The following is a 24,474-nucleotide window of genomic DNA, read 5'->3' on the forward strand; positions in this document are numbered from 1 at the left end:
AGCGTTAAACTGATAGGTCGCATACATTATGAGATCGATGAAACGCGTAGATTGGGTTTATTGAATATTTAATGAAATGTAAACTAATTTTTCAATAAAGGCAATAATTCGCTTCTTGGCGAATTATAAGTGGTGTTATTAGTTTACCATAAACAACAATAAGAACACATGATTATTTGCTGTAAGAAGCGTTTAAATATTTCGTTACTATTTAATATATCATTCTTTAGAATCTTCAAATATTTATTTCTTGTCAAAAGTAGGTTTCAATAAGAAATAAACTACAATAAAATACCCAAGTTTGTGTGTAGAGTTAAAGTTAAATTTTCAGGACTACGGCTAAAAGATAAATAAATACTAATTTTTCAACTTCAAGTATGGAAATGCACTTTCAATACTTTTATGTTTTTTGCATTGCTCTCTTAACTGGATATTAATTCTTTTTATTTCAGTTCTCATTAATTTTTCGTCAGGCGATACCTCTGTAATCGAAATTGAAAACACTGTATTTTTCATTTATCGACGAAGATTACGTCATTCCGCCATTCTTTTTTTTTAAACGAACTCTCGCAAAGTTCAATCTTTTTCTTCTGTTTGCTTCATTAACGGCTTTTTCGAACAGTTCTCTCATTATAACCACAATTCTTGAGTGCTTGACGAATCGTTTCTGGATTTTCACATTTTCCATATTCATGGAAAAGTTCCAAAGGTAATCGCTGACCATGTAACGTGAATTATTCCCGCGAATTTTCCTACAAAATTTTCGTTTATTTCTAGCAACGAGTGTGGTTAACCTTAAAGTCGATTCGATATTCTTGTTCAAATACTGTAATAATGTCTGGAATATACTTTCATTTTTCACTATTGTAAATTATGAATTAACATTCATCAAAACCAGTATTTCTTCTAGTTCATGGTATTGGAATAAATCAATACTTATTGCTCGATTTTGTTCATTTAACTGACACAGAATCATAAGAAAATAAAAAATATCTTCTCGTACAACTTAGGTTCGTAGTTTATAATAAAACAAAAAGTCAGTTCTAGAAAATATTTCATCAATTCTGTGACTTTAAATTTATTATTATAAAGTACATTGCACAAACGTTTTTTGAATATGTACTAGTATAAATGAATAATCAATGTGAACTTGATTATTTAAGCTACTATCAGATATCAATATTTATAAATAGATTATAAACAAAATTCAAATCGTGGAAAAGAAGGTTAAAATATACAGGGTGTTCGGTCACACTTGGGAAAAATTTTAATGGGGGATTCTAGAGGCCAAAATAAAACGAAAATCAAGAATACCAATTTGTTGATAAAGGCTTCGTTAAACAGTTATTAACGTTTAAAGTTCCGACCGTACTGAATTTTTTTCTCGAAAATGCGTAGAATTTCGGGGGTATGTGTAATGACCAAAAATGATTGTAATCGACTCCCGCAACCGAAAATAATTTTTCTAGGACGATTTAAAATTTTTTTTTTCGCTGAAAAATTTCGGCACCTACCCCCTGTCGATTTTTCTTAAAAATACCTTCTTCATTTTTAGTAATTTTGTTTGACGCCCTACAGAAAAGTTGTCTAATACTTTTTTGTAGGTACCCATGAGCTCTACTCCAGAAAAAAGTTTCATTGAAATACATTCACAATTGTAGGAGTTATGACTGTTTGAAAATTGGACCATTTTTATGGGGTTTTTCTCATTTTGCGGGGTCAAGGATCAACTTTTCGAATATTTTTGCAATTTCTACATATTCTCCATCAAAATACGCGTAGTTTGCTTTTTTAAACATTAAAATCGTCCAATCCGTTCAGAAGTTATGACGTTTTAAAGATTCGCATGAAAATTCGGGCAGACATTTCTGGCCAGAAATTAGATTTTCGGTAAGGAATTTTTTTCCCGAAACTGAGTAGGATTTCGGGGTTATGTCTGTTGACCAAAAATGTTTGCAATTGACCCCTGCAACTAAAAATAATTTTTCCAAGACGATTCGAAAGTCTTTTTTTTCACCCAGAACTTTCAGCACTTACTCAAATTTTTTTCTCGAAAGTGGGTAGGATTTCGGAAGTATGTGTATTCACCAAAAATGATTATAATTGACCCCCGCAACCGAAAATAATTTTTCCAGAACGATTTGAAATTTTTGAATTTAATTGTTAATAACTTTTTAACGAAGCCTCCATCAACAAATTGGTATTCTTGATTTTCGTCTTATTTTAGCCTCTAGAATCCTCTATTAAAATTTTTCCCAGGGTTGGCCGAACACCCTGTATACTTTTCCCCATACAACTTGACTTGCTGTTATTGTCAATAAATTATTTTGTAATGTTCAATGGGTAAATGAGGTGTAAGTCTAGGTCGACGTTGTTTATATTTTAATATGCACCGATGCAAAAAATTAATACAACTTTCGATGAGACGAAACAAAATCGATACGATATTCTGACAGTGATAAATTCAATTTCTCGACGGTGCCAGTCTTGCGTAACAAGTATGATCGACATTTTGAAACTGTTTATTAATAATGAACGATCCGTAGAAGCAACGTTGCTCATTTTTAACGACCTTGTGCAGGAACTACGGCTCACAGGAAAAGATTAGATAAATTTGGTTGACCTATTCCTACCTTCTATTGTAATAACATTACAAGCAAGCACGTTATCCTTTCTTCCTTATCATTTTTTAATAAAACATTTATGGGTCTATATTTATATAACATGTATTTTTTGCTGCTACTCGTAAAATACGTACTACCGTCCTTCAGTCACGACATTTGCTAGGAAAATACAAATAAAGATGAAGGAACAATATTTCCAAGCGAATGGACTCGCTAAAAATTATCGAAAAATAACGTTTGATCATTGTTTGGACGTTAGTGGGTTAATGGGAGATTAACAGATCAATCTTATGCTAATTTCTGGAGTAATCAATTGCATGAATTATTGGAAGAACTTCCGTTGTAGGTTGCACGTGATTTATGCATGATTTATCTCATTTCAGCCGAGTAGCTAGACAGTTCTTGAATGAACGATTTTCTAACAGATGGATAGGTCCAGTAGGACCTGTTTGCAAACTGTGCAAGGTCTGGCTTGCTCGTTTCAAAAACCTAGAAATATTTATCAAATATAGGAATTTGAAAAATACATGTTTTTATTCAAAGTAAATTATATATTGGAAATTAACAGCACAGTATTTTAGTTTATTCTTACAGAAAATAGTCTTTTACCATGTAGACTACCAATAAAATATCTATGACCAGGTTATATAATTACTGAAGACATTAAACGTTACTTTAGAAAGATTTAGTAAAAATAAAAACATGTGATTCGAATGTTTGTAACGTTACAATATAATTTCACTCGAAACGACGATACAGACATTGAATAAACAATTATTTAAAGCTTCACAGAAATGGAAAAAATATTTTTCCAGTCTTTCAACTGAACTGTTTTATGAAGAATCTTCCATAAAGTCTGAGAAAATATCGCGTTTATTTTGTTTACGCATATCACATCTCATATCTGTTTTACTTTTACTTTTGGAATTTTTACTCAATTTTCAACTGTGTAGTTCACTGTTTAACCTGTCATGTTCTGCTGTCCGTCATCCTGAATTTCTGCCCCTTTGCTCTATTCAGGTTATATTAGGGGTATATTTTATATGATTTGTTCCTTTCCTTTTTCTCCTTTTACGTATACTTTTTTGCATACAATTTTCATATTCCTTCGTTGTTTTAAATCTTCAAGCAATTCTATGAATTTTGTTAAAGTTTAACTTACGTAAATGGAATATTATTTTAAATATTTAGCGTCAGTGAACATTGTTTACAAAAGAAATTAAAAATTCCTGGTAGAATAGGAACTATATTAAGAATCTTCCGAGATTTTTCAAAGTAAAATATCAATCTTCTCAGCTCGTCGGCATAATCTTTAAGAATAAAGTCAACATTATTTTCATCGGATTCTTTTATAACGAGTTTCAGCGAAAATTATAATCATAAAACATTCATAGATTTTAAAGGTACGAGGGAAGCAAGAAAACGAAGAATATTCAATTATTAAAATTTCCATAGAAAAACGCGTTTTGCAATATTACACCATCTTTCATAATTTCTCATTTCTCGTATTCTTTAACCAATATTCTTTATTTTTCGTTGGCACTTTCGCTTCCTAACAAGCCACTCGTTCTTTTTTACTTTTTACTCGAGCTTCGGTGCTTAGGTTTCATTTAGTTCTGTTTTCTTTCCTCAACCGGATAACTTTCTCGGATTTCTCTTTTTTCCATTTTCTTCCCTTTTGTCGTTTGTTCTATTTTCCTCTCAAGACTTTAGTTTCTCATTCCTAATTTTTCATCCTGTACTTTTCCTATGCTTCTCTGTCCTTTCATCCTCGGCTGTTTCATAATATTTCTTCACAGACTCCGCTCAAAATACAATTATACGCGAGTTCGTTAATATTTTCTTCATTTTCGCATATAACGAGCAACGTAGAAATATTTACAGTTGCTTTCGTTCGTAATCCTATTGTTCGGATGTTTACTGTATGCATGGAGTCAGAAACCGTCTTAAGGATTGCGTACAAATTATGCGCAATAAAAACAATTTTTTACAATAATTCATTTCAATATAATTCGAGTTTCCAAGCTTTACGATTCGAAATTTAACCTATCGCCTTATTGTAATAACATTAACCACGGACTTACAAACCCTAAGATACTTGAAATAGTTTTCGACAGACTTTAAAGATTATTCTCTTAGACTGTTACATTATACACAAGACAGACTTCGTCTATCTAAAATATGCGCCTGTGGCGTGTTACATCCTTGGTTTGAAAGTTTAATTATTACTTGATACTAAGCTAACGTAAAATACTTAATTTTTCAAACGATTAATAATACAATAAAATGGATGCCTGGAAGTAATTTCCCTTCGCTGATCCACAAATTGTGTTAAAAGACTTTGCCAGTTTTCCACCTCGCCTAATTTATGGAATACTTGATCGATTTTATATTGCCTCTTCTATGCCAAAACTATGAATGTGCAATTCGATAAATTCTGCAACTCGAAGTTCCAGCATTACTGAACCGGCCAATAACTCACATTCATGAATCAAGCTTAGAGTATAATCACCATTGTTATCTAACGTACACATTTGTTGTTTTAGTGTCAAAGCGCCTCAGTTTTTGAAATATCTATTCCCAGAGCTTGGCGATTCGGGAAAATGAACAAATATTTAATCTCTCCTTAGTCGCTAAAGATTTATTAGGACATTTTTAAATCAACAAACTGTAAATGTAAAATGGAATTTGGCCATGCAACGTAAAAATCCCCCTTTAATATGTTTTCCAGATTCAAGACCTCAAAAATATAAGTTTCCTTCTTTTCAGATTTTCTTAAAATTTTATATCTCACGTTTCTAACGAATCGAATTGAAGTGGCACATAAGTCTGCTGATAATCGTATTATTTTCACTTTCTGAATCAGAATAGCCCGTTAAGTTCTTGATGGATAGGACCACCGATCGCGAGAACAATAGTTGTGGCGATCTGTTACGAAGAAGTTATGCTTACTCGTAAGTTCGAAAGAGTGAGCACAGTCAACGAATGAAAGGGGACGACGAAGTTGACTGATTTAATTTTCTAAATATTCATAGAGCTCTATGTCCCTCTGGCAAACGGCGAAGCCTGCCAGCGACTCGGAACACCATAAATATTCTATGTTGCGCCATCGTAACTTGAAACGAGAGACGAATACGGAATATCTCAGGTGGCAGCTTCGCACCTAGTATACACGGTGAACGTAACGAAATATTAAGTTATGTAATTATCCATGTAAATTGAACTTTCCTTTCACCTGGATGAACGAGCAATTCCCAAGATTATTCGGCACGTACCAAACTAATGAGACTCTCGATCCGATAGATTAATTTAAACGATATACGCGAATACCTGAACCGGCCTTTGGGCAAACGGTTTTAAAATTTATGTTCGAACGTTGCTCGAAATTGGTCTGTGGGAAAATCAAGGTTGTACTAGTAAATATTATCGTTTATAGCAAGTACGGTGCATCGTGAAATGTTTCACAGTGTATGAGATGGGAACAGGGACGATTCAGCATGAAATTTAGAGAATTATTTTGAAACTGGTCAAAGGTAGAATGGCTCACGTGCCCCTGGGCGTTATGTTACGAAGATCGATAGGGACTTCCAACCCTTTGGAGTTCGTGGTGTATTTGACAGATACTTTTTCGATTCGACGTACTTAATACACACCACAACTCGACTCGAGCTTCATTTATGGTAACACAAAGTGAATGGACGAAGTAAATTAAAATTATAAGCATTTATTAATTTTTGGGGGAGAAGAATACTTCTAATTTTCAGAAATCATCCTAAAGTATACAGGGTGTTCGGCCACCCCTAGGAAAAATTTCAGTGAGAAATTTTAGAGGCCAAAATAAGACGAAAATCAAGAATATCAATTTATTGATTGAGGCTTCGTTAAAAAGTTATTAAAAAATTAAATTAAAAAATTTCAAATTGTATTAAAAAAATTATTTTCAACTGCAGGGGCTAATTATAATCATTTTTAGTTAATAGACATACTCCCGAAATCCTACGCATTTTCGATAAAAAAATTCATTACTGAAAATATAATGTCTGACCATAACTGTCTGTTACCCTGAAAATTGAAAAGTTTCAAATCATTCTGAAAAAATTATTTTTGGTTGCGAGGATCAATTTCAATCATTTTTGGTGAATACACATACCCTCAAAATCCTACGTACTTTCGAGAAAAAAAATTTTTTACCGAAAATATACTGTGTGGAAATGTTTCTATAACTTTTTAACGAAGCCTCTATTTTGGCTTCTAGAATTTCCCATTGAAATTTTTCCCAGGGGTGGCCGAACATCCTGTATATGAAAGAAAATTTCTAGAGTGTGAAATATTAAATTGTCACAGTGTAGAGCTTGTTGTCAAAACGTTGAAAATAGTATTTTTGTCATTTTTTTACATCGAGTCCAATTATATGAAAAATGAGCAGATCGTAAAATCGATACCTTTATTGCTTCACTATGATATACAGAAATTTAATTTTTGTCGAAGTTTGTATATTCTTTATTTTTTCGTGTTAATTAAAATACTTTTACTATGTACTTTTATCTTGTGAAGCTTGTTCTCTGGATAATCGTGGAGAAAATAAAATGATATGAAGATTCCCTTCCTTCTAGATATTTATGAGCAACAATGAGTTCTAGAATCACAAATATTACTTATTTTAAATTAGTTACGATCTTTCTACATTGCTTATTCTTAATCATATTTTCTACCTTATATTTTTGGAAGCTTGAAAGAGACAGCATGCATTAATTTATGATTTTGGAATTTATTGTTGTTTATAAGCATTATGAGGGAAGTAAGGAAACCTCCCTTCAAAAGAATATTCAAATTGCATGAATTAGTGAGAGCAGTTCCATTAGATGTCGTATGTTTCATGTGGTTTATAGTTTATGCATGAAGACCTTCGCTATACTTGAGTCGTGTAGTCGAGAATTCTTCAACGAACAATTTTCTAATAGATAAATAGCTTTTGCAAATCATTTTATCTAATTTACTCCTTCTCCAGATTTAAAACGGAATTTTTATTTTTGATACCACTTAAAAGCATTTGTTTATTCAACGTCCATTTCCAACATTAAACTATTTCGTTTTTCCGCAGTATAACTAGCATTGTTCGTCTAAAGTTCAGTTAAACTTAAATTAAAATCAATATAAAATATAATCTCCATATAAAAAAGATTTGTATTTCCGTTTGTAGAACAATTATTACTCGATTTAAAATTAAAATAAAATCTAGAGATAACGAAATAACATTATTTTAAAGTATTAAGCAGTCGTATCAAAGTATTTTAACGACTTCGAATAGAATAGTTTCCTCCTCAAAAATATTATTTTCCAATATCGTTTGAGAAAGCAATTTATTGACGTTACAAAATTGAATAACTAGAAGCTCGATAAGCATTATCGTAAATTATTACGTAAGTGCTTCTATTATTATATAACGGGCTTTAAAGTGGCACTATAAAATACATAACGGCTCCGTTCTTCGTAATTTATGGTATTTAGTTGAAATCTGTTCGAATTGTTGAATATTAATAACACGCGTGTTGCAGCGGTTATGGAATCCATTTACATTGTTCAAATAACTATATCAACAGCAGTGTTAGCATTCGAATGGTACGGAATAAATTTTGTGCAACAGGGTATGAAACTGTAGATATTCGCCATCACGGCTAACCAGTCAGTTTTCATGGCCGACATCTTACCAACGGTGGATCGATTCGATATCCGACGTCCTTTGGGGAAACTAATCTTCTTCCCAGATACGATGCCAAGCACACACGGTTTTCGTTCGAAAGTCGATTGTATGGGGTGTACTGAAAATGTTTGGTCAAACTTCACCAACGGTGAAACCATTTCACGATGGAAGTGGCGCGAGTCCATTTATCTTCGCGTCTGGGTGTAAAAGGATTTGCATCTTAATCGATTGAAAAAATTTCGATAAACCATAGTTGGCTCGTTGTGTGCTTCTCGTGTTCGCTGAAAAGTAAATTTACCGTTTAAATAAATATTTGAACATTAAAAATATGTTTACGATCACTACAAATGGACTTAAACCGCTCTCATAATTGGGAAGAGAATAATTGGATTAGATATAAGTTATAGTCTCAAGTATAAATACTAGGATATAAAAGTAGCTGAGATCCAACGCTGAGAGCATGAATTATTTATTTTTCAATATTACACATAGTCAAATACATAAAAAATATATATGTAGTCTGATCATGTACTTTTTACTAGGGAACTGAAAAGATTCATTTTCAAGTTGAGATGTTGAAGGAAATAAATCTGATTGAATTTTAATGAGGTGACAAAAATAAGCACTGTGAAAATATTTTAAATTGTGTAGTTTAATCATAATTTTGTTTTATGTGAATGTTTCTATTCTTCATTGTTCTTTATTAGAGTCTAATATGTCATATATCATTCATAACTATAAATATACAGAACAATAAAATGAGGAGAAAAAGGAGGTTTTATTTTGACATATGAAAAGTATAAAATTGTAACATTTTTAAAAATAGATTTTTGTTTGTCGAGGACTACTGAAATTTTACATTCTTTTTCTGTCCGTCGACGAATTATTTAATAATTCTTCCTAAATAAAATCACATTTAGTTACAATATTTTGTTTTTCTTGAACAAAATGTAGAATCTTCGTTGTATATATATCTTCTCTGTGTATTTAACATTACAAATTTTCTGGGATTTCTGAACGTTCTTGACAGTCTTTAATGTTCGAACGCGAGGAGAATGTTTTCGGGGAAAGGTATCGTTCCCAGAAATTGCTATAATTAAATATTGTCGTAAACAAAGAGTAGTTAAAACTTCTGCAACTTGTAACTGTTGCTCGGAGGCTAAAGTCAACGCAGGAGTAAAATATTAACACAATAAATCTCGTTTTCAATGATGTTCTTTGATGCAACTGTATTATTCAATTCCTGTTTGGTATGCAGGTCGTTTGCATATTCTCTTCTTAATGCAGATGATTTCTTGCTTTGTGTCGATCTGTCTGCGTTTCTTTCTTGCTTTTCCGATATCAGAGTTTCGTTTCGTTCTCAGAAGTACATTTCAATTTAATGCTTTGCATAATTCGAGCACCAACGAGAAATATAATTATCAACGAGCAAATTAGGAATACAATTTTCGTAAATTGAAAAGGATAATTATTAAGCAAACTAAGTTACTTTTAAAATCTTGTATCTGTCCGTTGACAAGAATTTTAATTATACTTGCATGCTATAACATTATCGGAGAATTGCAGTTTCAAATAATTTGTATAGAATCTATTGTTTGTACTGATACGGTTTAAAAAAATGCAGAAATAAACATTATTAGCAAACAGTTTGGAGGGAGCTTTATAAATGAAGGACACGTCCTGGAACATTTTTAACAGAATGTTTCGCTTCAAGATTAATATTTAATTTCTGAAACGTTCAAGCATATATTTTTTCTTTTTTCTCGGTACTCCTTACACGCGTACATGTTGTTTATTCATGTTGATCGCTAATACTTCGGAGGTAAAAGCCAAGTACCGTTCCGCTGAATCCTTAAACTCTTGGATATTTGATGATGTGGATGGTCCTACTTCCTGTCTTCGAACTCTGTAAATTCAGTAACTAAGTTTCAACGTTTAAATTTAGATTACCGAATTTCACGCGAAAAAATGAAGCTTTTATTTTCCGTCATGTTCATTACTATTACTGTCGTGAGAAAATAAACTAAAAACTTTCAGAATAGTTTTATAATCGAATGTACGAGTTGTCCAATAAGTTCGAGCAATTTTTACTTTATGCACAGTTGAATTCAGAACAAATTAAACGTTGACTTCGCATTCGTATCATTGTAAAGCCTGATGTGAATTGTGAAAACTATACAAAACAATTGCAAGCGTATTACTCGTTTCTTTATTGTACCAAACATGCTAAATTATGTTTGAAAGACGTGTCGGTTAAAAGTATTCAACAGTAGCGACAGATACGAAAGTTCAATATGTAAAGGACCGAAAGTTTGTGGATCCTGTGATATTGATGACAGCACTGCGAAAATAATGAAATGGCATGTGTCCAAAGAGATATACCTATACAGCGTCTATCGAGAGAGTAAAGAAGTTCTGAAAGACTAGCTTTCAGAACTGGCTGAAAGCCAATTCCCGTTTACCTGATATGTCTACTCACTGAACGCTTGAATAATGCTGTTACGTGGCGAAAATCGAGTTCACTTTCAGTTCAGATAGAGTTAGAGGTCATGTTAAACCGAGATAATACATTTGGGGGAAAACAAGTGAAATAATCAGTAAACGAGAAATTCCTCTTTCGTGTCCCATGATTAATTCATGTAGTAGACAATCTCTAGATGTATTTGTTGGGAGAATGTTGGAGAGATCTATATGGGTTCTCGATTCAAGTTTTGCTTTACTGTTTTCATGTTGAGTTGGTCCCACGGAGCACCGTATTTTCAATCGTATTATAATATTTAAAAAATAATTTGATTCGTACAAGGAATGTTTTCTTTATTCTTTCAACGAATTAAATTATTTTTTTAAATCTTTGGTCTATGAGCACATTTGTACCAGTGAAGATTCTAAGATAATAGAAATAAAATACTAACCAGAGTTGATTCGGTACCTATTTTCTCATATAATATCCTTCAAAAACTGACTCGAATTTACGGTACCAGATATCAGATAGAAGAGAAAATTCCTTGCATTAAAACAATTATGGTTTCAGCGTGCAAAATTGACGTTGCTCCGAAGCGTTTCCCAGAAATTATAGTGTTTTGGTGCATTTAACCCGCGCGTGATTGATCTTCTGATTACGAGCTGGCATGCCTAGCACCATTCGATCATGCCACCTCCTACCACTTCAAACTCTGTCAGACCAGTAGCACCATTAAATTAAAAAATCCCATAAAACGAAACTTGAATCAAGGCTAGTCCGTATTTTTTAATTTGACACTCTTTTTGAAAACTAAACAAAGTTATCGTTAAAGAAAGAAACTTTCAGCGATCCGAGTCGTATGTTAAACAAAAATTGACAACGATCGGAAGTTTCCACGTATAGAAATTTAAAAAAACAGACCTTTTGAGCTTGATAATCGCTTATTTTCGCTTAACTTTGGTACTGTGGCACACGAGGCCTCGCTTTCAAATGGCACAGTGGAAACTCTCGGTAGCAAAACGCCAACGCCAACGCTCGTGTGCGAGGGCTCTTAAGCTAGAGCATAATCAGCACCTCAGTTGACACTTACTTAGATAACTGAAAAGTACTACGCGATCAATGCTGCAACCCGGTGTTCTACACAATATACTCAGGGCTGAATGAACGTTTTCGAGGCCCGGTGACGAGGAACTGGCGGCCATCTTGATAAAGAAAGTGGAAACTGTCATTCGTAGATATTTTTAAAAGAAAAAATGTTGTTTTCCCAAACGTTTACATCTACGTTTTCAACGAATTTTTTGAAAATTTTAAATTCCATTAACTTCATTTTTCAACCTCTATTGCATTGCTGTCTATTTAATACGTCTTTATTGTAAGAAATTGAGAATCGAGTGAAAAGAAGTAAACAAATACAGAATTAGAAACGAGTATACGCTAGGTACAAAAACGAGATAAATTTATGTGCTGTTATTTACCTAATCTTGAGCTCGTGTATAAATATCTTCGCAAAAAATGTCTGCGAAGTTTAAATCGGAAAATGTAGAATATCTAGTGACTGGGTGCTTCGTCCTATCCATTTTCACGGTAAAAATACGACAATAAGTGTAAAATGAGATGGAGCTCCGTCATGCTGAAAACATATTTTCACCGTTTCTTGCAAAAATACCGTAATATCTGAAAGTACGCTGCACCTGTTAGCAAGCAAAAATTGTTTTATTGACTTTTCACCTGAAATGCCATTCCGCATAAAGAAAATGTTAATATTCTCAGTTAACATCATGGTATTTTTCTTCTATCGAGCTATGAGTTTTATAAAAATTTATAATGCCATTTTGAGTCATTTATAAAGCTCATAAAACAAACCACTTTTTTTTATTTCTTCTGAACATTTTGCTAGAGCCCCATTGTGCCATTTCAGGGCTAATAAATATATATTTTTCCGCGTATAAACATTTTATTAGTATTACCATGCATGAAATACATACCTGCCATCTCCGTGTTGGAATAGCAATTCATCAATATTAATTACACTTCAAATATCGTAGCTAGCGTACCGATATTCACGACTATCGTATGTTTACCGACACAGAGTAACGAGGCGTGTAAATCAAGTTAATACACATTGAATCAATACGATAAGATAATCATCAGTTTTCCTACTGTGAACAATGAAGCGTTTTGTATTACACGGAATATCTCGATAATCATGATACCAATTCTGCGTGAACATGTAAGTCGAAAATGTAAAATAAAAATTTTTTTGTAGATTATTTCGTTTTCAAGGTTTTTAAGTTTAAATATTTATTATTTATACCGAAGTCCAAGTAATTTTTTAAAGTCGATTTTCTTGAAATCAAAATTTCATTCTTTGTTTTCTTTTAACTTTTTTTAAAATTATCCCCTTTAGAATCATCCCTTTTCCGGTCGTACTATGCTTGTTGGGACACCTTATATAAGTAGAAAATCGTTATTTACACTGATAGGATTTATTTACAAAGTTATATTGATCAGTCTATTTAAATTAACACTATTATAAAGCTGTCGAAACTCACCTTTTAAAATTGTATCTTTCTGATTTTTCAAATAATTATTGCTAAATTAATCTAGCGGTATTTTTACGTCATATTTATTTTTAGCGTCAAAAGACACTTTTTCATCCAAATAGATATGCATAAAACCACGATAGAAATAACGCTAATAAATACATCGTGGCTATAAAGTCTTGAGCTGCCTTTGAATTACAAGTTCGATGTAATGTGCCTTCGACATAATTCAATTGAGGTATCTAAATATCGATTATCTCGTAAATTAGTGTACTTGTAGTATTAGGCGAATACTAAATTATGCTGATGATAACACACCTCTGTAAACATGAAAATGCAATTAGAACGTTTGATGGACGCAACCAATAACGAGATTATTTAAAAACGAGCGCATTTTTTCGCATTTTGACTATACGAATTATTTAAAAAGAGTATGACGTAGCGTGTGTTTCGTGCAAACAAGTTGGATGTCAAAATTGAAACACGACGCGTTAAAATCAGGACGTTGTATAAAGAGCAAAGTTTGTTAAAAAGTTTATCGATGCGAGTTGAGCGCAGCTACGTAGAGTTACGATTGTTACGAAGTTATGCGCACAGTTTCTTGGGCGTAAAAATTTTGTCGCGTTTCTTTTTCAACGCTTCATTGGTAGTTAGTTCAATTGAATTTTCCCCAAACGTGTACGTGGACCAAAGTTTGTAACAGAAGCAAACCTGACAAGTAACTGCTTGATGGGCTAACATGGCTCTGGGAGCGAGTTGCTACGGAAGACTACCCGAAGCTCCAACTTGTCCTTAATGTTTCGAACTACTGTTTAATCTTTCTGACGGTATCTCCATAATAATCACAGGTAACACGTCTCGTCGTTGTTTATATATCTGCACTACAATATTTAAAAAAGAAAAAAATTAACAGACTTTGGGGGTTTATTGCGATGAAAATGTTTCAAGCAAAAGTTTCATGATTTTCAGGGGATATACAGCGCATTCAATTTTTCAATAGAATGTCCAATATTTTTCTTTCGATAAAAAATCAAATTCTACGTATAAAATTATTGCATCATGTTTGGTATGAAATTGATGGTTATTGAGATATTATTAAAATAAGTTCATTATTGGTAAATCAATTTTGTTTAGAAAGGTAGGTTATGTTCGCAAACACAGTCATTGTTAGACAGTATCAAATACAACCATTAATTTTAGACCATACGTGGCTTTATCGAAATTTGAGGAGACATAATGGGAATTCTGAATGTAAAAATTAAACATGACGATCGTTCGTAATATTTTCTACATTGTCTTCAGCAAATTTGAATTGTATTCAACTTCTTTTTCGTTCTTCAATTTTGGATAAAAGCTAAATTAGCATTTTTATTTCGGGAGCTAAAGCTGTAGGTCGAAACATTTAAGTGCAAGCAGACCATGCTTACGAAAGCTACATATTTGATTCATATTTAAATGCAACAAGCACTATATATTATATATTAAATTAAAAGAATTGTTTACGTCGTTTATAAATGATTTCAAATGAAATAACTTTGAATATGTATTGCGAGCTAGCAGGGCGAATTTTATTTCAAATCCTCTTGAAGTTGTAACGCCCACGATAGAACCTTCCGGAACACGTTCACTCGTAAAATTAATATTGAACGATTATTTTTACCGCCAGAATGAGTGGTGTTCGATCATTTTTATGATCAAATGTTATATATTTCGTTTCGTTCGACATTTGTGATAAAATTGTTTTTAATTCGTTCTAAAAAACTGTGCTTCGTTCAAAAAATAATTTTTATTCTCGTATTCTTGAAGTATGATGTACACTGGATATAATGGAAAAATAATTAAATAAGAAATATATCTGCAGTCCCAATAAAAAGAAAATTGATTTTATATTTATTTCGTTATTCGTATTCGGAGACATTAGACAGTTTATTACTTTTTAAATCCATCGATTAACACGAATACATTAACTGTAGACTTTCGAATTTTTATTCCTGGATTCTTGCCATCTTTCCATGGTTTTAAATCGTCGTGAGACGTGACTATCCATTGTTCCATTGTATAAATCTTATTGAAAAATAGTGCTTGTCCGTAAGAAGAAATACGCGCGCTTTAACACTTCTGTTTCGAAGCTGCAATCGTTCACGGAATCTTCCAAACTAGCCATTAAACGGCCACACACGTTTCCAGCCTGTCGTTCATCAAACCTGTAGTATACCAGACTTTATGGCACCAGAGCACTGCGATGCAACGCGAGACGAGCCGTATGATACCTTTTACAACCCCACATACTTTATAATTACCATGTAAACATCAACGGTAGCGCAACAAGCTATCGTACAATAAATCGTTACATCTGTGGCCTCTGTTAGCACGTTGACTGCCAGGCAAAACTCACTTGAAATTTTCTACCGAGCCAAAAAAAAGGTGTCTTCAGATAATTAGAAATTATATAGCCCGAATATTTTTGCAACCTCGTCGTAATTTATTTGTTTCACCCAAATTTATTTTCTCCGACAGCTCACTTTGAAAATTAATTTGTTTGCTTTCATAATGAAAAGTTCTGACATATACAGTCATTATAAAATAAACTTTAAATCTTCTTGGTTTGTTTTCGGTGCAAACAATTAATTTCTCGTTTAATTTATTTTATTTTACGTTGCATGCCCCCTTTTGGTGTATTAGCAATCGCAATTTGTGTAGTTCGTTTACAATGCATAGAATGGTGAGAATACATATACTCCTTTAATAGGATTTCTTTGATAGGCTTCCCTTATAAGTGCTTGCTTTTTTGGGGAATTTGTTTGCTTTTGTTGTCTTTGTATAACTTGGTCGATTATTTGCAATATTAGTATTCCGTATTTTGCTTGAACGATTCCTGCACTCAGAGGGTATATTCGCTATTTGCATTGGTGGTGCAATTGGGATATCGGTCTTACTTTGTTTACGGTCTTCACGGTGATGAACACAATGTCCCTAACCGTCGTTTCAGTACTTGCAGAGCTCACGGGACACGTCTGTCCGTCACACCAGTTTGTTCTCGACCGACGAAATAATTAATGTTGTACAATTTATAGTACGCGTTAGAAAAATTTAAAATTGTATGATTTCTCGTTATTTATCTCAATTATTCTTTTTACCATTTCACCGCATTCTGTTTCTGATGGCTGAAGAGGAAGTAATATCATAGCTAATGGAGATCGACGGCTTCCTGTAAAGCATTCTCCAGTTCTTTTATCTTTAGCTTGGCTTTAGTGAATCCTTTTTCGCCTGAATTTAATTGTCATTTTCTTCTGTTCGAACCTAGTAGTTATGTATTACGGATTCTAGGCCGAGTCATATTGATATTTGGTCTATTAAAAGAAGGGTTTATACCAGCCAATTTTTTCAAATGCCAACATCTCAGCTTTGCACGGTACAAATATTTATATATCCTTCGTTTCTCAGCTTCTAGCGCTAGAAACTCTAATTTCGCTCTGTCTAAAGGGAAGATAATTAATTTCACTCGATGTTCACATAACATTCGAACACAACTTTATTTTGAAAACTTTACGAACGACCGTGCATAGCTCCAGAAGAATAGTTAGCAGAGGTTTCGAAATAATTCCTCGATGATTGCGTTAAAGAATTCCTTTACAGTTCAGTGAGTTGAAGTAAAACGGGAAGAAAGACTGAGATTAATGGTAGTGAAATGTAAAATTCTCCCGGGATATTGAATTTCAGGGACCTAATGCAACTTCCTCTTTAATCAAGGTCAAATCCACTGTCGATCGACAGGGTATTAACGAAATTTGTAACTTTAAAGAATTTTAACAGTTTCTTAAATTTCTATTACAGAGGTCTTTGTAAAGGTAGTGGAATTAAAAACTTATCCAGGGTTTCGAAATTACTTTCTGAACGATAGAATGATTTTCATAGTCACATCCAATATATAAATTTAACCATAGTTGTTCGCGTGGATTATTTTCATTGCTAGCGAATCAATCTATAAATTTGTTAACTTCGTACTTGAAGTGATTTTTCCACTTTCGTTTTATCGAACATTAAATTCCATAAGAGTATTAAAATATCGTTTTCTCCATCTGGAATTCTGGGATAAATATTTATTTTACGCAGTGTGTAAATATTATCCGTCAGTCTCGATGTAGTTGTGTAAATAAATAAGCGAATGCTCGATTCTTTCGATAATAAAAGCAGTTCGACGTAACCCCAAACATGCACTTTTAGTTTGCAATTCCACGTGTTTGTATTATTTCAATTCGTAACAGGCCGATTTGTTTGGGTTGATAGGCTCTCGAAATGCTAGCAGTAACAATTGGAATTATTTTGAAGGAAGTAGTTTCAAGGTGCAATACGAGAGTGGTTAACAGTTCTACTAAATCTGCCAGCTAAGATAACATACAAATATTCAAGTTTACTGCACGGTACTTGGACACTATTATACGTCTACTACCCCGAGGTAGCTTAACCAGGTTTCCAGGTAGCTTAATAAGCTCCTCAGGCCGCTTAACCAACTCCTCAGGCAGCTTAACCAACTCCCCAGACAACTTAACCAACTTAATCAACTACTTAGACAACTTTTATTACTCTTATTAAAAAATTAATTCTCAGTGTGAGATGTCAAACAAATCTGGATAGTGGTCATAAGTTTCGATTAAAAATAAAATGTTGATCTCCCAGGAAATTTAGTTTGATAGTCAGGGTATTAAAAATATTTGGATACCTTGCTACAGTTTGATGAAAGTGTAAAAATTTGATTATTGTTTATACTATATACAATATGACTGTTTTCATAAAAGCAAATATTTACAATGGAAATATAGATTAGTTCAAATATTTGACTACATTCATTCGGTAATGAAAATAAAGTCTTGCATGGAATGTATGATGTTTGAGTGGAAATACAGTTTTCAATAATAATAGAAATATTAAAATGGTATTGTTCTCTTTGTTTACAGGTAATATGACATTCAGCCGAGACGCGATCGAAGCAGAGACATAGAGGTGCGTAATTTCCAACTTGTTAAACACATTAAAGCTCATTAAAGTAGAACGATCGTATTTTAATTATCTTAATAGTGAATTTCTAAAGCGCTAAACGGGTACAGATGGCACAGCGACCGTGGAATTTTTCTAATAAGACACCCACATAGAAAATTACGTAATTTCCTACGTTTTTCATCCCCATTCTCGAGCATAAAATCAGCAATCGCGACGAACAGCTGGCATCATTTTTCCTGTAGAACGAAACGCTGCAAGATACCATTTTTAGTCTCTGACGAGTATTTTTATAAGCATGAAGTACGTTGCACTGCTATTATAGAGACCATAAACGCAACGATTTATCGTACAGTAGTCGTATGTCAACTTGCAATGATGTTTGTATTGGAAACGTTTTATGACCAATACAGTAACAATTCCACACAGTAACCATAGTTTAAACAGTAGTATCAACGACAGCTGTATAAGCTGCTGTAGAAGAAATTGTAACATCTATGGCTCTTATTAGAGTACATAACATATTTAAGTAGGGTCTCTCCTTTGAAAATGATCAAAATCCTAGAAATATTTCTTGAAACTGATTAATCAAGTAATAAAGCACAAGCTATCGAATAAATTAAAAAATGGTAAGATAGAAAGTTTTATTTGAAACGTAATAGATTCTGAGAAGAATTGGAGACCATTCAGAAATTAGTGCTCCCTAAGATAGGTTCTGACGTTGAAAACTGTGTAAATAATAAAGTATATCGATTATTAGAAGAGTACTAAATAAAAATAATCAATCTGCGTAGAAATAATTTGCAGGAAAAAATTCAAATTCCCTAAAAATATAAAACAAAATTTTAATTTTTAGGAGGATGTCATTTTTATAGGCGAGATCAAATTTAATATCACTGATTCTGATGGAAAAATAAATGCGCAGGGAAAATCGAATATTGCAATGAATATTAAATATCTTTTATCCGTGGTCAAATTCAAAGCTGGTTGATAAATTTAACCATTGCGTTTTCCCGGATTTTTCGATTTCAGAATGTCGGAATTCCTCTTTTTCTTTTATCTCGAGATTCTGGAATTCCGCGTGAAAGTTTTCAAGAATCTCGAGGAAGCCTTGTCACTTCTAACAGTGGCTCAATTATGGAGAAAACACTAGTAGTTTAGGAACTGCATGTGTGTAAAATTTAATTATTTTTAATACGCGTTGTTAGACTGTTCTGAGACAGTGGAAACTGAAGATTCGCTCCTTTCATCTTTGCTATACATTTCCTATTTATATCAGAAGCTAACCAGAATTTGATACCAAATTTTTACAAAAAAATATAAATCGTTCAACCGGTCAGATGAAGATGATCAGTGTTACACAAGACAGACTACATATTTTTTTCAAGAAAACAAATAATAGGAATAGAAGTGAATATTGAAAAAATTCATTGTATTCTACCTCTCAACATGGAACACCCTGTATATACGAAGAACAAATAGTTTTTAGTCGATCAACATTTCCGTTAATGGCTCATTATTCGAAACGGAAGGGAACGAAATGAATCTATTTGCTTGTTTGCGTGTGTGACGAAACAATTTCGACGAAAAATAAATCGTTTGTACGGCGTTGCAATTTCATCGCGTGCACGGTGAATTTCAAAAAGAAAATGATGGAAATGAGGAAATTCTCCTGAAACGACGTAGCACGAGCGGAATAATGTACGCACATTTGCATAGAAGTTCGTACGGCGAGAACCTTAGCGCGACTTGTTCCTTTTTACTTGAAATTGTTCTCGTTCGGAAATTTAGAATCTCTTCTTTCCTCAACTTACAAGTGGAACTTCGGTCCTTTACTTTCCTTGAACTCTGAACTTCGGACTCTGGGAGCCTGGACGAAGTCTCGAAACGATCAGAAAACCGTTTCACTGAAATTAGTTATAAATACTTTCGTTTAATTCTAGCGTTCGATAAATCTAGAGCTATGATCAATGTTCCAGACGATGACATATTCTATTTATACTGTCGTTCATAGATCATAGGACGCTTCTCTGTGTAGTTTAAATTATTCAAACAACGATGAACGTACAATTTCCTGAGCAGATCTTATTCCTTCATTGTGTTTTATTTAGTTATCATCAATTATTATTCTAACAAGTGGGAATTGTACATGTAACCGAATTTTCAAAATCTATTATCAAATTATTTATCTGATAGTATTTATAATCAAATTATTTCTGGAAAATATTTCAGGAAGATTGAAATGAAATTACTCGAGAAGTATATAAAAGAAATTATTTCTAAGCAAAGTGAAAAGAATATTTAAGATCGTTCAATAACTTTTTGGCAATATCATCGACAATGAAGTATAATTTATATTTCTGCTGTATTGCGAAGAATCTATAAGAGTTAATTTCGATCTTTGTTAAAAAAAGTTGTACAGTATCGTTTAAAGGAAAGTGCAATTCCACTTTGCATGCTCATCGTAGAACTTGGGAAAAAGTCGCATCGTAGGATAATAGTGGCGATAAAACCGTACAAAATTTTCCTCTACGATTTTTGTCTACCTTCTTCGCTTGGAGCAATAGCCTGGCCCAGTTTCTAGAATCACCCTGTACAAAATATACTGGTATGTACGAAAGTATCCGTACGAGAATACATGCGACTAATAGGATACTCGAGAAATCTTCGATACGCGATCGTATCGTGTTCGTAGAGCGAGCTATGTATTAGTTAGACTTCGTAGCATAAGTTATTTATTCTTGAAAACTTCCTCGCGTCCAATATTTATGTTTCCTTTCGAATTTGTGAAAAGTGTACCTTCTTTATTCTTTTTTTTTTATTTGGTGGTTTTTTACGCCGCATCCACTGCGAGGTTATTAGCGGCGTTGGTCGGGTGTTTTTTTCTTATATTTTGTCAATTAATTTTGTTTCTTTGATGAATCCCAGTAGGTTGCGTAGCTTTTTGTTGGCGAGGCTTTCTTTAAGTTGAGATTCCAGCTTGTATTTACGGCGAAGAGTATTGTATTTTGGGCAGTCAAGGATTAGGTGGTCCGTTGTAATTGTTGTGTTGCAGTGTTCGCATATTGGGATGGGTTCCTTTGATAATAAGTATGAGTGGGAGATTTTGGAGTGTCCAATTCTTATTCGGGTCATAGCAATTTGCTCTTTTCTAGTTAAAGAAAGTATACCTTATTAAGCCGTGTTATAATATAATACACTCATACGTGGCGATAGGAATACATTCGATATCTTGACCCTAATTTATTTAATTTCCACAACGAATCGAAAATACATATAGCAAATAATCTTTGTTATCAATGTTAATCAAATCTAAACGTATCCAAACAAAGTCCTTTACAAAAAAAGAAGAAAATTTTATTTAAATATACACGCAAATGAAAAATATACGAAGACATTAGTGAAACAGAAACAGAATCGACAATTGTTGTTTGCAACATTAGAATGCTAGCAATCGTCAAATTATATTATAACGAAAAAATGTAGAGCCACGATACGGTAGAGCGAAATATTGTTAAAAACGGGAGGAATAGACGAAACAAAAACAAAATGAAAGCACGAAATTCAGTTAGAAGCTAATCAATAGAAACAACCGCTTGAAAAACCATAACCGACTGATTTTTTTTGCGGTCTGTCTAAACAATTTTAACGAAATATCGGAGGAACTCACGCAGTTTGCTCGTCGCATATTTTCCTTCATTCCTGAAATTTGTTCGGACTTTTTTTTTCAGAACAGTTGCAAACCGAACGGAGCAGGCTTTTTTTTTGTTTCGAAGCAATCTCGTTGCTCGATCAGTTGTTACTAAATGTACACATACTCGTTCTCATGTAGTACGGGAAAACCGAATCGTGGTGGAAATAACGTGTATTGCCTCTATTTTTGTTTAAATTAATTGATTCGTGCGTGCCTATCGGTTGGAAATAAAACCTCGTCAGAAACACGTGATATCGGATGAACAGGGACAGGACGATTTACACGAGACTAATGTACGTAAAAATTAAATTCAAACGGAATTGAATCCCAGTATTATATAGTTTAGAACGTTGTTTTACGTAACGTGTTAGTCAATAATATACATTTAACAGAACTTCGTTGAGCGGAGACGAAGAAAATAAATTGTAGAAGGTTCAGTAATTAAAATATTGAAAAAAAGAATAAAATTATAAATTATCTCGCGAAATGTATACGAGCATATTGTTTGAAAGTCTAAATAATTTTATAAGGCATACACATAATATTTATAATATTTGTTAAAATAAAAAAGAATTATTAATTATTTATTGACACGAACTCGTAACATATTTATGAGTTTTATTAATTTCAAAATATATTATAGAAAAATCGTGAGCGTATAAATAACGTATTCGACAAAATCGATATAAAATTTGTACGGTTTATAAAAATAAAAAAAATAATATCTCTGGAAGAGTTTGAAACCCAGATGAAAATAAACGAAAGATGAATTTATATTTCAATTTTATTAAAATCCCTGATATCGTGTGTAAAACGTGATCGATAGCAGGCGTGCACGAAGGCGGCTAGAGTGCCTCGATGAATACGATTGGTTAACTGCCAGACGCATTCTCTCGACGCGCGAGGATTACCATAAGAAGCCAACTTGTCCTCTGGTGACGTCTTTGTGCACCTTGGTTGCATCGTTATTAGACAGAATGGTGCACCGACCAATTGATGATAGCTGTAAATATCACCAAGTGTTTTTGTAAGTCAATTTTGACCCACATTCTATTTTCGCCATCAAACGATTCATAGATTCATTATTTATACAATCGATCTGCCCAAGTATTTTATGCAGAAATCCGGAAAATATACAGAAATAGTGTGGCTCAGCGGTTCTTAACCTTTTATTTATTGCGAACTTTAAATAATTTTTCTCTCCTTCGTATACAATCTTCACATTTGGAGGATGGACATTTATTATAATAGTATTTGTACAAACAAGTATCATGCTTTCATTTGGATCTTTCAAACGTTAATAGGAAGTTTGAAATCTACGATAATATAATTAAGTTATTTTTACAAGTTTCCCTAGACAACATGACTTGTATATGAAGTATACAGGGTGTTCGGCCTCCCCTGGGAAAAATTTTAATGGGAGATCCTAGAGGCCAAAATAAGACGAAAATCAAGAATAGCAATTTGCTGATTGAGGCTTCGTTAAAAAGTTATTCAAAAATTAAATTAAAAAATTTCAAATTGTACTAAAGAAATTATTTTTGATTGTAGGGGTCAATTTCAATCATTCTGGTGAATACACATACCCCCAAAATCCTACGTACTTTCGAGAAAAAAATTCTTTACCGAAAATATACTGTATGGAAATGTTTCTATAACTTTTTAACGAAGCCTCAATCAACAAATTAGTATCCTTGATTTTCGCCTTATTTTGGCCTCTAGAATCTCCCATTAAAATTTTTCCCAGGAATGGCCAAACACCCTGTATAATAATTTTGTTATAGTTTCTGAATGTGTGAATCGTAAGAAGATAGCAGTTAGAATGTCTCATTTGAACGATTGTCTTCCGAAATATTTATTGATCGAAAAATTTTCTGGTTATTTATTAGCGAGAAATCGTTTTGTTGAAAAATTTATTTAACAAAATCACGCGTCGGTGTGCATTTAACGTACGTGTCGCTGTATCGAGGCTGTATAGACACGATACTCTTGGGTGAGGGATTGAAATACACGTAATCAGCGTGTCCGCACAAAGTACAAACTACCAATACGATACCGGTTTGCAAGCCCCATGTCTCTATACCGTTGATGCAAAGCCATTGTAAACCTCTTGTTAGTTTCCACAGAGTTCGTGGAACCGATTATTTAGCAAATAACAGACCTCATTTGCAAACGCAACATAATAACTTAATTATCAAACAAAGATATAATGAGGGTGCAAATTATAGAATACTGTCGTTCAAAGCGCTGATAGTTTCAATTTGTATTGTTCAGAAACGTTTAAAGTCCAACGTCTACTCTGTGAGAGATAAACTTGTTATGCGAAATTCTGTCTTTGAAGCCCAGTTGGGCGCTTTCTATTTGAATGACAATAGATAAATGGTGTCTGGAATAATTGGCTATTTGAAATAACACGTTGTTTCTCATATCGAAATAATATTCTATTTTAGCTACTC

The 24,474-nt window shown here is 33.1% G+C and overlaps 2 protein-coding genes across 3 annotated transcripts in view; both read left to right on the forward strand.

The window, feature by feature from the left end:
- Fucta (glycoprotein 3-alpha-L-fucosyltransferase A) overlaps window positions 1–24,474 on the forward strand; it is a 428,362-nt gene that overhangs the window by 75,896 nt on the left and 327,992 nt on the right. The gene's annotated exons all lie outside the window — the stretch shown is intronic.
- LOC143345931 (1-phosphatidylinositol 4,5-bisphosphate phosphodiesterase epsilon-1) overlaps window positions 1–24,474 on the forward strand; it is a 210,264-nt gene that overhangs the window by 9,249 nt on the left and 176,541 nt on the right. For both annotated transcript variants that reach the window (XM_076773555.1, XM_076773556.1), the window contains exon 2: window positions 18,285–18,330. The gene's annotated coding sequence lies outside the window, so the exon portion shown is untranslated. The remainder of the gene's footprint in view (window positions 1–18,284; window positions 18,331–24,474) is intronic.

Source organism: Colletes latitarsis, chromosome 9, assembly GCF_051014445.1.
Source record: "Colletes latitarsis isolate SP2378_abdomen chromosome 9, iyColLati1, whole genome shotgun sequence".
NCBI classification, from domain to species: Eukaryota; Metazoa; Arthropoda; class Insecta; order Hymenoptera; family Colletidae; genus Colletes; species Colletes latitarsis.